This window comes from Malurus melanocephalus, unplaced genomic scaffold, assembly GCF_030028575.1.
Source record: "Malurus melanocephalus ecotype Western Australia unplaced genomic scaffold, MMel_1.1 scaffold_335, whole genome shotgun sequence".
In the NCBI taxonomy this organism is placed as follows: Eukaryota; Metazoa; Chordata; class Aves; order Passeriformes; family Maluridae; genus Malurus; species Malurus melanocephalus.
The window spans coordinates 504,758-516,927 of NW_026623567.1; the positions used below are offsets into that span (position 1 = coordinate 504,758).

General features: G+C 44.7%; 1 protein-coding gene across 1 annotated transcript in view; it reads right to left on the minus strand.

Moving 5' to 3' along the window:
- Positions 1-1,090: 1,090 nt before the first annotated feature.
- PHF6 (PHD finger protein 6) overlaps positions 1,091-12,170 on the minus strand; it is a 30,046-nt gene continuing 18,966 nt past the window's right edge. The window contains exon 10 of the mRNA XM_057377950.1: positions 1,091-1,728. The gene's annotated coding sequence lies outside the window, so the exon portion shown is untranslated. The remainder of the gene's footprint in view (positions 1,729-12,170) is intronic.

The window sequence follows — 12,170 nt, forward strand, 5'->3', positions numbered from 1 at the left end:
GCCTCCGCGCCCTCCGCGCTCCCCGCCCTCAACATGGCTGCGGCGGAGCCGCCCTCAGTACATCGGTGCGGCGGCGCCGGCGACAGGGGCGGGGGACAGGGGACACTGGACCGGAGCCGTGCTCTCGGCGGGGCTGGTCCCATCCCAGCACGGTGCAGATGTCCCCGCACTCGCCCACGTCCCCAGTGCTGCGTCTCGACCCTCCCCTCCACAGCACGATGTGCGTTCCCCTCAGGATAAGATGGGAAAGTGACACTGCCGTGTCCAGTTCTGGGCCCCTCSGYTCGGGAAGGACATTGAGGGGCTGCAGCGGGTCCAGAGAAGGGCAGCAGAGCTGGGGAAGGGTCTGSAGCACAAGTCTGAYGAAAAGCCCTTGAGGGAACTGGGGATGTTTGCCCTGGAGGCTCAGAGGAATTTCATCGCTGCGCTGCCCGACGGGAGGGTGCAGCCAGAGGGTGTCAGGCTCTGCTCCCAGGGAAACAGCGACAGCACAAGGGGACATCGGCTTAAGGGAAGGTTTAGGTTGGACAACAGAAGAAATTTCTTCACAGAAGGGGTGATTAGACATTGCCCAGGGAGGTGGTGGAGTCACYRTCCCTGGAGGGTTTAAGCAAAGGCTGGATGTGGCACTCGGTGCCATGGTGTGGCTAACAAGGTGGTGTTGGACTCGATGATCTCGGAGTTTTTTTCCAACMTCACTAATTCTGTGCTTCTGTGACTCTTATGTCCAGGGGTAACAGGGTGGGTAACTGTTGTCATTCCAGAACCAGGGACAGGGATGCCCATCCATCAGGTGTTCATGTCCATGGAGGGGCTCTGCAGACAGACAGGTAAAATAGTAAAAAAGCATGGATAGTTCCAGTGGTCTCAAATGGGAGAAAGAAAAAAAGAGTGTCAACTTTTCCTGTAGGTGTGGAGTTAAGGACAATACAACAGTGCAAATGGAAATTCCTGATTTCTTGTATTATGTAGCAGCTGAAGATTTTCCCCTTCTTTCTCTAGGGGGTGGAAACCAAGTTTTATTTTATGCTGCACAAAATCTTGGTGTCAAGAAAAGGATAATGATTCTTAAAAATAACTTTATTCATAAAGAGCTTTAGCAATCACCCTCTGATATACATCTAGCATTATTACAGTTGGCTCAGAAAACACGATGAAAKCAAATTAAGTGTTCCTTTATACAAAACAACCAATTTAAGCAAATTTTAACTAAGCAAATGAGCRCAATCCCTAGTGAGCGCTGCATTGTTACAGTCTGGGCGGGTTAACTGTGGAGTGGGAGGAAGGAACCTTTATCGAGTTGCCTGGAGCAGCAGAATGAAACACRCCCTGCAGCTGAGGGATATCAGGAACTGTCATAGCTGGACTATTTCCAGAAAGCCGGGAAGAACAGCTGCCCTGTCAAGCTCAGGGAGAGCCTGGCATTAGTGARCAGTGGGCAGTATTTGTGGAGACACTGTGCAAACTCAGAAGAATTACAAGATCTGATTTTAGTCACTGAACACGTYTCATTAATAACCAATAATCAATGTCTGCCATTAAAAGTAGCATCCAACAGCACCTTTCTGATGGCACGCAAGAGTTGTTGGCTTGACTTCCAAGTGRTTTCTCCCCAGCAAACAAAACTGTTAGTCCTGTTTTGCCCTTCTGGGTGAGCAATTTCTTTGTTCCTCCTGCCAAACAGCACATTCCTGGATCCAAAGCATTCCTGGTCTTGCTGGCATCCCACTATGGAGGGAAAAACAGATTTACAAAAGCAGAAGTATTTGCTGATATTACAGGGGGCTGGTTAGCTGAGATCAGCACCGTATTTAGTAGATGACCGGTTTTGCTCTTGCTGATATGAGGCCACTGAGGCTTGCAGGGCAGGGTGAGATACCTGGGAGCTGCCCATTTTCTGTCTGGATGATGCAAAAGGTGGGAAAGCCAAAGTTTTTATTTCTCTGGTCTACCCAGCTTTTTACAAGGCAAAATAATGTAATAAATGCGCAGAGCATTTTGTTTCTGAGCAGACTCTTGACTTCGTAATTATTTTGTCCTCTGTTGCCAGCCAGGCGTATCTCAGGGCTCAGGCCCAGTGAACCATGGCCCGTGTGAGCACTAATTGTAAATAATTTTGTTAACAGAACTTCAAAAAGCCTTTCTTGGTAATCACATGTCCCCACTGGTGGGTACCTAGAGGTAACAACTGAGCATTCATCTTTTGGAAGCACCTGAAGTGGTGTGCTCTGGGTCAGACCTTCAGGTCAGTGCTCATTCTGACCAATCCCCCCCTCTTCTCCCYGTTTTTCCCTCCCAGCTTTGCCATTGCTGCTGGGTGACTCACAGGGAATTAGCAGAATTTATYTGCTGGTTTTGTTTGACAAAACAAATCTCCTAAAAAAAAAGCAAAGAGCACAACGAATTTTCAGCAGATTAACTAGACCAGCAGGATGCCCTTGTGACCAGAAAGTCTGTGCAGACAAAATGGGGGAAAAGGGAGGGTTCCAGAGCCACTAGCCCAGTCCTGAGATGAGCACCACCATTTCTACTCAAGAGGAAAAAACTAAAAAGGAACATCTGATTAAATGATATTGAGAGCATTCACCAGAATGTGACTTTAGCAACAAGCATCCTATCTTCATCATGGCTACAGAGAAATCTCTCCACTCTGGCTAGTAATTTAAATAGCATATAATTATTTTTCTAGCCAAATGTTTCAAATGGGAGAGGGAGCCAGATGTACCAAAACATCATTTAAAAAGAGACACACCCTTCCTAAGAAATAGGGARTAGATGCTGTTCGTTGCAGAATACCTTTGAAAATAATGTTCTTGTTCTCTGTCATGTTGATTCCTGTTTGTTTGTCATCACAGGGATTCTCAGTGGTGACAGTCTCCATGGATTTTGGAAAGTGGTGCCTATCTACTTAGTGGTTTCAAGACTGGGATTTCCTGGATGATGAGAGTTTATCAAGATTTCTCCCCCTGCCCAGCTAATAAGTGACAATTTATTTACCAAAACTAAGATAAGCAAAACCTCTGAACAGATGTACTACTCTAGAACTGTAGRTAACTTCTTTTTATCACTAAAAAGGTTTTCACACACCAGGGTGGAGGCTGGTGGAATTAAAAGACATCTTGCTCTTTATTCAGTAGTGCAAGACAGGGTCAGTGACACAAATATTACACAATTAGTACAAAACACTCAGCAGTGGCTGATCACAAAGTGTCAACCATCCTGAAAAATGTAATCCCGGATTGCAACAGACCGCGCTGCTCTTTGGGCTGGTATTTATGGCATTTATCAGCTTTCGTTTGCAAACATCCATTAAGAATTATCCCAGCAGCTCTGGCTCAGCAGGACCAGACACGCGCCAGTGTCTGTCACAACAGAGCGGAGAGGCTGGCACTTGGCACTGCCCTCACCCCGGGCACCCAGAGCCCTCCCCGATYGGAGTGACCCAGGGCCAGCCCGCTGCCCAGAGCCAGCTCACCCTGGGACCTGCACAAACTGAAACAAGGATCATTTAAAATGGTCCAAACCAAACAAGCAAAGGCAGATCCCCTAGCTRGGCTCAGCACTGAACCCTGTGCTGGGGGATCTTCTGTCCACGGAGGCACCTGAGACTCTGGGTAGCCCAAACCCCAGCACTGTGGGGTGCACCTTCCTGCCAGCAGCTTTGGAGTCTGGGCTTACTCCTCTCCCTGATCTCTGGAGATCTTGTTCCTTGGGCACAGGAGAACTGTGAAGCTTTCGGATGGAGAGGAAGGCACACCTGAAATCCAGAGACCTGCCCAARGGATATTATGTTTGCTTGAACCTGTTCTGATACAAGGGTTGAAGCCTGAGCAGTGTAACTACCAGSAAAGTATTTATTTTTCTTTCTTTTGTTGGTAGTGGCTGTTTTCCRAGCTCAGCTTGACTCACTGGACARTGYRGCCTGATGGAGCTGCTGAGTAAGAAAATAAGGCTTTTTAACACAACCATAACTCAGTGCATGCTGCAGAGCCACTTTCAGAGCTGCTGCATCAACCCTTTGCTGCACGAGCACCATCACTGCTGCCACACGAGGGGAACACCAGTGTTTATCAGCCACTGTAACGTGGCGCTGTAAGCCCCGAGCGAGGACACGCTAAAGCCCAGGCTGACCTCCTTCCACTCCTCCCACACCTCCAYTGACTGCACGCACGGCCCTTCCCACCCTCCAGGAGTCACCTGAGGTCCCCAGCAGTCCCCTGCAACCACAAAAAGCAGGGCCATGGCAGTTACAAAAATCAATTTCCTTCATTCGCTGTGCAGCAAGAAATACTGAGAAGTAAATTTTGTCCAAGGGAACCTCTTCTTCTCCCCTCATTCAGCAGCACTTGTATCAACAAGATGCCTGGGTGACTCAAAAGCTTCTGTGCCACACATTTCAGKGTAAACCCTACCAAAATTAATGTGACTGCTGGCACCCACATTACCCGACTGATTTTCTCAAAATTAAATGGTCTCTGGGAGCACAGGAGAGGAGAGATGTCCACATTGCTACATGCACGTGCGGCAAACTCCCAGGGCACACAAGAGTAAAAGGACTTCTGGGAGATGGGCTGTGCTGGGAAGTTCTCTTGCTAAAGTCCAGCTGCTTATTTTAGCCAACAATTTAGTTAACACAGCCTTAATATTTTCAGTCACGGCTCAGCTGRAGGCACAAAGCAAGAAACCAAGGGAACCCTGCAGCAGGACTTCAGCCTGGGGTGACTGCGCTGGAAGCTCATTCATGCACACACTTTCCACTGAAGCCTGAGGGAAGGCTGYTCTGCTCCAAATGCAGGTGCTTGGTGCTGGCAAATCCTCCCACTAGGGAAGGGGGATTGAGAGAGGACTGAGTTTTGAGATTCTCCCCCTTGCTCAGTTGCTTTTGGAGAAGTAAACAGGTTAATGTGCTTTGACCAGGCACCTGAGTACAGGAGCTGCCTGCAAATCCCAGGAGCATTTCTAAAAAGCTGTGAAACACTTGTGTCACATGTCTGAGAAGAGGTCTCTCCACAGCCACACACACAGGTGAGCCAAGCACAAGGATTGTTTAAAAAAAAATACAAAAAAAAAAATTGGAGCCTGTTGACACCAGGGGCCAACAGGGGTGAAGACAGAAACTCAAGAGAAGGCAGGAGGCAGTGGCAAGGCTGAACAGGAGGGGAGAAGGAAGAGGAAGAGCAGCAGCAGGCACAGGCAGCAGCCTGATCAGGTAACTCRCTGACAGAACACAAGGGCTGCACTCACCGGGGCTGGCGGATCCAGCTGGCACTGCCTCAGTGAACACTGAGCATCAGGTGTCAGGGCTCACATGCCAAGGCCCCTGCAGATCCTGGCAACTGTTCAAGTATCTCAGAAATCTTCTCTGGGCAGATTACAAGGGAAGCAGAGATGAGACACAAACACCAGGCCAGGAGGGAGCTGCACTTCAGTGCTCTTCTCTTCTTTGCAAGTCTTGAGTTGCATGGTACGAGCTGGCAAGACTGTAATTCAGATTCTCAAATACAAAATGCAGTTCTAGGAGTAAAACCTGATGTGAATCTGGATTTGTGTTAAGGGTGCATGCCTGGCAAGGACAGAGTCCAATAGTTCAGTTGAAGAGTGCTATTAATACTCAGTTTATGTTTAAAAGGGAAAACAAATTAATCTTTAGAGTCCCAAGCTAAATGACCAGGTGGTAGGAGCTAGAATTCCTGCTGTCACGCACCCAAAATCCTGCTTGAGCCAGTGGAAAGTCCCTTCAGAAATCTGTCCTCAAAAAGCCCCATGAAACAGGGATGGGAAGAAGAAGAATTGCACTCAGAGGACTGCCAGACCCACAGCAACCTTGTTTCTGGGACAGAGAAAACAGGACCTCACCTGAACCCTCTCTCCAGACAGCTGGAAAGCTGAAGGTCCCAGAAAAAGAAATAAGCTTGATGCTTTTTAAAGCTGTCTGGCTGCAGACACCAACACGACTTAGTGAACAGCATGTTCATGTTCATGCAGAACAGAGCACCTGTACCTGTAGCTGCAGAAATGTCAGTGATCATAAAGTGTTCAACAGAGACGACAGCAGGAGAATTTCGCTCCAAATAACACTTCTTTTGCAAACCTCTGCTCTTTTAACTGAAATCCATTCTTCAAATTGTAAATCTGTGATATCTGATGGGCTAATACAAGTTTTACACAGTGATAGCATCAAGAGTTTTTGAATTTACCAAGGCTTATCAAAGTCTCAGGTTGCTTGGTTTCTTCAGAGCCTGGAAAAGTTTTCCAAAACTCAGTTCCCTGCTGGTGTAAATATTGTTTGGCAGCTTCAGAAAGGCTTTCCAAGGGGAAGTGAGACAGACTAGAGCTCCTGTCTTTTTGAACTCTGGCCAAATGCATCTTAAATTACAAACTTAGACTAGTGTGGTCCTGCCCTTGATGAGAGTTTAAAGAGAATGTAAAGCACAATGACACTGATCTTCTGTTTAATTGCTACACAAACTAGATAATTGGATACAGAGGATTCAAATAAAAACTGAGTATTTAATAATAGAAAATTGAGRGGGGAAAACCAGCTATGCAAAATTACTGTGATATCAGTGATTCCTGATGATTTTCATAGCTGAAAATGACCCAGAGAATTAATTAGTCTTGGAAAAATTCTTCCTATAAAATCACGATAAAGGAAAATGTGAATCTTGTTATGTGTAAACAATCAGCAACTATTGAAACAAAGAAAGAAGCTTGATACTGAAACTGAAACATCAGTTGTCATARTCAAAATGTATAGAAGAATGTGACATGATTTATTTCAGGGCAAAATGTTGGCACTAATAAGCAGCAAAAACACTAGAAATTATGGCGAATTCAAATAGCTCATAGGCTTCAATGCCTAAATTAATCACTGCTGTCATTCAATCCAACTGCCCAGAGTCTTGTGTTTATTCTTTTTTAAAGTAGTCTGATTTAAGGAACCAACTTTCTAATTYTGTATCAAGACACCAGGATGTAAACATGTTTTGTTAACAGCAATTCAGAGAATTTTAAAACCTTCTGCAGCCCAGCTACTGCAGTTCTTACTCAGCAGGAAAACACTTTTTTGGATGTGTCACCTGAGCATTTCAGTTTTAGATTAAAGGCCTCCTCTCTGCTTTGAACTKTGCAGACTCCAGGGATTGCTAGTGCCAGTCTCAAGTATAGTTTAAGTTAAAAAAAAAACATTGACCCTAGATCCTGAATAAGATACCTGCACTGTGGAAGAAGCTGAAATTGAGACAACACAGCAGGGAATAGTAAGATTAAAAGCGTTGCTAACTGTGCTTAACTTCAGTGACTGTTTTGGAGAGGTATCCAAGCTTAAAACTCTTGGGCAGCTGCATGGCTGCCTGCCAGAAGGAAGTTGWCAGCAAAGCCGTTTCCACAGCATCAGCCTATTTTTAGTGTATGGTTCGGGAGGGAGTTTCTTCCTCCTCCTGCCCCAAGCCTCTGAAATGCTCTCCACTGGCAGAGCCTGATGGGAGYCTTTGCACAGGAATATGGAATTTCTTTTGGCCTGCAGTGTGAAATTGGGTTTTGCATGTGTGCCAAGCAACCTGCACACAACCAGAGTATGAAAAGCTGGGCAGCACCAGCCCTGGTTGCTTTTTTCTCGCCTGGAATGTTGTTTTAGGAGAAATAAAAGCCGAGAACTTGGTTTAAACAAAGAGATACCATCTCTGGCAAAAATTCAGAAAAAGTTTTAAGATTCTTGCCACAGTAACTGGGTAAGAGATCAGCCACTCCAGACTCTGTATCAATCCAGTGCACACACACACAACTAAGAAGCAGTTTGTGTGCACTAATCCCACACATTACTATAAAGTACTGCTGTCACTTTGCTTATTTTTACACAACAAAAATGTACATTTAAGATATGAGAAAGATGAAGTACTCCCAAAAATTTGAMATGGAAGCATGGAGAGTGCCTCACACTGGGTGGTGTCAGATAGTTCGTACTGACTCTGCAGACTTGGGCCACTCTGCCAGTGTGCCCACAGACACTGTTACCACAAGTGCTATTTTAAAAGAAGGGATGAAAAAGGAAACRCATGGCTGTGAGCACTGAGGGTGTGTTCCAGAGCTCTGCCAGCGCAGTGTTCACTCCAGAGCAGCTCTGACTCCCTCAGTCTGGCCTGGSTGTGAGAGGGTCACAGGGCAGTGTACAAACTTTGAGCTCTGCACCTCAAACTCTCATCTGTGCCAGCCCCGTACCATGCCCAATGACTCTTCCTTTAAAATCTCAAATTCCAGAATTCCACAGCCTGCCCAGGAAAGGTATTCCAGAGCTCTGCTGGTCCCGCTGTTAAGGCCAACCACCCATTTGGATGTCTCAGCTCAATGTTTCCTGCTGCAATAGAATATATTTTTCTTGTCCTACTGGCAGCAGTGGGAAAAAGTGTTTATTTCCTTCTTTGTACCTACCTCTACTGATTTTAAAACACCTCTCCCATGASCTTGAAACCAGCCCAGTCATCCCTCTTGTCACCCCTCTCATTGCTTCTCTCCAGTCATCCCCAGCTGATGCGTTTTCCAAAAGTGCAGATACCACGTCCCAAGGTTTTCTGCTACCACATGAGGAAGAGGGACCATGCTATGTATCTTACAGATTACATTCCTGTTCATACATTCCACAGCCATGTTTGGGKTTTTTTTTCAGGAACAGGATGCTGTTGAATCATGTTCAGCTGGTGACTGGCTATAACCCCAGGAGAGCTCTTCTGCACAACTGCTACCATAGCAGCCTGTCCTGTCCCATCCTGTATTTGTTCAGCCCATCGTGGCTTYTGCTGAAGTGTACAAATACACATTTGTCAAATCCACCGCTGGATTTACTGCATCACATGCTAACTCTTTTGAAGTTGTCAAGTTCACTTTGACTTGTGTTTGTCTTCTGCTCAGTCAGTAGTTAGCTCAAGTCTGRTGCTCCTTACAATTTAATCAGCATATCACATCCAAATTGTTAATGAAAATACCAAATAATCTCAAATTAGAGCAGAACTGCAGAGAATCCCCCTCAGTTATATCTCTGCAAGTGTGAATTTTAAATTATTACTCTGAGTAGGGTTTTCCAAACAGTTTTTATAATCTTACTTTTAAATTGGCGTCAGACCACATTTCCCTGCTATCTGACATAAAGTCATTAGAGACACTAGAAATAAAGCTGTGCTCACTGCTTCTCCTCTGCTCAAGGAGCTTGTTAACTTGGTGCAGATTAACAGTATTTGATTTTTCTTTTAGAAGCTCATTGATACGTTTCCCTTTTCCATTAGTTTTCCAGTTTCAACTATTGACCCCGAGTTCTGAGCAGGCAGGAGGAAGCAGAGACAAGCTGAGCCATCAGAGGTTACAGCAACGCCTTTGTCTCTAATGCTGGAAGTGATTTACCWCTTGGGGTGTCCGACTTAGGCACGAGGATAACTCCAGTTGTTGTGTTTATGCTGCAATTCCTTACAGCAGGGCAAGCAGAGCTTGTCTCAGTGAGGACCTGAGAGGCCTCAAAGCATTCACTGCTCTGCTCTGACATCAAGGACAATGAAAGTCTTTTCCTCTTGTGCCTATGGGTACCCCCTCCATTGCTGGAAGATTTCAGTGTCCAGCTACTCCAGTGAGAAATCACATCCATGAAACAGAGCTAYTCAACAACATCCTGCACGTTCTTCAAAAGCTCTCAGCTGACTGGATTAAACCACGAAAAATATCCAGAAAATTAAGTAAACATGCATCCAGTAATAATTTCCATGGCATCAAAAGCCAAGTGATGRAACTACTCCCATCATAAACATTGGTATATTAGTCCTAAACAGCCTTTTCAGGAAACCTTTGCAAAGGAGGATCACAGCACCAATAATTACRTTCTGGGGTTGTCCTGTGCCAGGCCAGGARCTGGACTCAATGATCATTGTGGGTCCCTTCRAACTCAGGATATTCGATGATTCTATGACTTAATCAGCAAGACCTGATCATTTGGCAACTCCTAACTGAACATGATGTTTGAAATTTTTTTCTTGACACTGAAGTCAGTGCAGATGGGATATGATTGTTCTCAGATCACAGTAATTATCTACTATGTTCATTAAATCAACTCCTTGTTTAAGGTRATGACATAATAATAAAATCTTCATCAATAGGGCAATAGTACCCTTCTTCTTTTGAATTTTCCCAGCACATTTCTTGATAGTTTAAAATCACTGAAAGGTATTGCTGTCTTGCTCTAGGCAGTTACACATTTGGACAAATCCAGTGATTTCCAAGAGATCCTTTGCTTTATTCATGTCTTATGCTACATTTCTATGGTTCCAAAGTACATCCTGGATGCAGCTGCTCRTGTGCAGTGTGATTAACTTGCACTGTCATAGAACCCAGCTGGCAACTTGGCCACTCACCCACTGCCCTTCCCAACTGATGGGGGAGAGAACTGGAAGAGTAGTGAGAAAACATGGGTAGTGATAAGGACAGTTTAATGGACAGAAAAGTATGTAAATAACAATAACAATATAATTAGAATATATAAAACAGGTGATGTATAATGCAACTCTTACCACTTGCTGATGCATGGTCAGCCAGTTCCCGAACAGCAGCCCTGTCCAGCTTTCCCCCAGCTGATGACACCATATGGTAGKGAATAACCCTTTAGATCAGCTGTGCTGGCTCTCTGCCCTCCCAATTTCTTGTGTCCTCAAGCCATGAGAAGCTAAAAAGTCCTTGACTTAGTATAAACACTACTTAGCAACAACTAAACCATCAGTGTGTTATCAACTGTATTGTTACACCGAATCCAAAACACAGCACTGCTAGATGAAAATGAACTTGTCCCAGCTGAAACCAAGATATACTCTGCATTCCCTTGGTCTCTTAGTTTAAATTCACTCTTGGTTAAAAAAAAACAAAACAATGAGAGTTCTTGAAAGGTGAGAAAGGGAACCTCCAGCAAGTCAGTCACTTTGCATTAAGTCGTGGTAAATCCAAAGCAGCTTACCCAGTGCAGAGTTAGGAACACCAACACACAATTGCCACCAAGTGCCACACTGTAAGCATGATGCCTCCTCAYCTCTCTCCTGGTAATGTTTTCCTGGGCCTATAACCTCAACAGGAAATACTGCATTTATGCATTAAAATGACAGTTTCAAAAGTGATCTTTTGGAAAAAGGACAGATATGCAAAAATGAAATTCATAATTCATTTATTGAATATATATATGCAAGGATACCATTAAAAAGAAACTAATACTGCAAACTACAACTTTGGAAGTAAAGCCAATATAACAGGAACAAAATATACATAACATTGTAGATAGGAATGCATTTACCCTCTTCCATACATTCCTTGTCTTTACACCTAATGTAAATGTATGCTAGAGCAAAAGCTGTAAAAGTTGGCCTAACCTGAGTGCTTTCTGACAAGCAACAGCTCTCCAGGATTTSTTAAAGGCTGAGATGTCACTGCTGACTAATGGCTGTGCACACATATGCACATGTAGGAACTGCTTCACCAAGTATATAAATCAAGGGCTGTGTCCTGGTTTTTTCACCTCCATCACTAATATAGTGGAATCTGACTCTGGTGACATGGAAGAAGAGTTACTAATTGCTATCAAGTACTTTCAGTTCTCTTCAGATTAATTTCATCTAATGAGTATTAATTTTCTTGTCAATCTGATTCAGCGTATTAATATTTTTGGAATGCACTGATTATCACCTGCCAGATAAGTCTGTTATTTCAAATAGATTATCACCTCTTCATTTTTCACTCCATTTCAGCATGAAGTTTTTTTTCCTATAGGCAGGAGTAAGAGGCAAACTCTCTTCTGCTTTACTACATTTTAGGGCCAGATTTGGCAGACTCAAACCATTGCAGATCAGCACAGCTCTTTGTACATAAAGCTGAGACTTTGTGGAGTGTAGGTGTGACTCCCACTAGAGCCTTATGACAGAACCTCCTGTGGATCAACTCCTGCTGAAGGACATTTTCTGCTCACCTCATGCTAGGGAGCTGAACTGACACTGAAGCAGCCTTTCCCCTTCCCTTAAATGGAGGGACAGCACAGCCCACTGCTGTGGGGTTTGACCACACCTTGGGATCTGGCATTGCACCAGCTGTATCCTCAAGATATGGAGCAGTATCCTTGTTTGTGCTGTTATCCCTCCTTGGTACAGTCCTTTCTGGGA